Here is a 2,038-nt window from a genome sequence, read left to right as displayed (position 1 = left end):
TCGTGAGGCGAGGGCTAGCTAGCCAATCAGGTGGCAGGGTTCGCGCACAGATGCCCCCTCCGGGGCCATACGCGCAGCGGTTCATACGGAGAGGAGATCGCTCCAGCGCAGTTGTGTGCATGCTGGGACCTCCGCAGTGTTGAGTGGATGATCCCTGCAGACAGGCCTGGGCCGGCAGGCCGCGCTGTCAAGTCTTAGCATGCGTCAGCCTGCATTAGCGCATCAGTGAGCTGTGTGTATTCTATTGTAAAGAATTCAGCATTATGCCTAACGTACTCTATCACTGAGCCAGTCATATCACTAAACTAGTCAAAATCTCTTGGCGCGCCCAACTTATGTTGTGGCAACTTGAATTACTTGCTATTAAACAGTAATCTAGCGTACTGCGTGCTTTTATTAGATTTAGAATCTTCTTCTATATCTTTCTAACACGTTTAAGCGTTGTGCCCTGTGCCTCCACAGTTTCTACAGCGCTGTTAGGCTAACTAGGTCCTTTCTTAAGTACCTGCACCACAAGTCTTCTTTAATGGCTAAGCTGCTACAGACACCTCAGCAGCTACCCGTGATGCTGCTGGGCCATACTCAAGTGTGCTGCTATGCTGAATTTGCTTTCGCTTGCGCGACTTTCTCCTAGTCATGACTGCTAATTGCTCTTTAAGCTTAGTAATGCGAGCAGCTTGCAGCACGTTTTAGTGCAGCATTAATTCACCACCTTTAATAAGCTGAGAGAAGCCAGCCTAGGCTGTAACTAGTGACTAAGTAAAGGAGTCATGTACAAGCTTTAACTAAGACCTAAACTCGTGTGTATTGCTTAGAGTCCTTAACTGCCATGGTGTCTCTAGTAGAGGGGGTGCTAGTGGGGTACAATGTCGCACCTTAAGGCGATCTAACACTACCTGCGCGTTGGTACATCGGGAAAAGTTTTTCCATTGTCAAAATCAGGAAATCGTGGCATTGTACTGTGGGCAACAGTAGGACTGGTAGGCCTACAACAGTCATTCAATGTGCATTCAATGTCCAGCCAATTTTGAGCCAATTTTGAGCCAACGGCTCCAACGGTCCCAATAGCTGCAATAGCCACAATAACTCCTAATCCTGCTACAATAGTAGCTCTGCTTAATAAACTATACTTTTATTATATTAATATACTACTAAGTCTCCTCTTTAAAATAAGCTATTAAATAACATTATAGGCCTAGTAATAGAATAGTTATTAAGCGTAGAAGGTTTTAAGCTTAATTTTCCTTGCCAAGACACTAAGTTAAGATTCTTTGCTAGGGCTCTAGCAGCCTGAATGTTAGAAAATATAAGAATATTATTTAAGAATAGTAGGTAAACCAAGAATTTTACGCCTGGGCCTGCCTGTTCTGTAAGCTCCTGTTGCGCTGCTGCTGTGTGTGTGTGTGTGTGTGTGTGTTGGGGTCAGCAGGTGCCATGCTGTATGCTGTTGCAGCTGCTACGTTGTGTGCGGGCGCAGCTGCAGCTGCTACGGTGTGGTGTGTTGTTGCAACTTCAAAACACAAACCTTCAACAAACAAACCTTCAACGCTCTATAACTCGCGTTGTAGTAGGCCTACAATAATAATTTTTCGCTTATTTTAAAGCTACAATTTCGCTCTATCTATACGTGAAATTTCGCAATTTTTAAATATTTAATGCTAGTGCTAGCACTAAGGGTAGCTATGCAACAACGTTGCAACATTGTTTTAAGTTTGTTAAATATAGGCACTTAGCGTTTTAGCTATTAGCAACGTTGGCGCAAAATTAGGGCTGTTGGGCGCAAATTGGGGCTGTTGGGGCTGTTGAACGGCTGTTGCACGACCATGCCACGACTGTCAGCAACAGCCGGTCTAGGCCGGATTTCGAAAAACTTTTCCTGATGTAGGGACTAACGTAGATTATCACCAAGCCAGCCATATCACTAAACCGGCCATTTTCTCTTAGCACAACTAACACAAGTTACTGCAACTATAACTACTTGCTATTAAACAGTGACCTAGTATACTGCGTGCTTGCATTAGATTTAGAAGATGTTTCT

This window comes from Didymella exigua (genome assembly GCF_010094145.1).
Source record: "Didymella exigua CBS 183.55 unplaced genomic scaffold M421scaffold_3, whole genome shotgun sequence".
Lineage (NCBI taxonomy): Eukaryota > Fungi > Ascomycota > Dothideomycetes > Pleosporales > Didymellaceae > Didymella > Didymella exigua.
The sequence above is the reverse complement of the archived record's forward strand: the minus strand, read 5'-3'. Positions refer to the sequence as shown.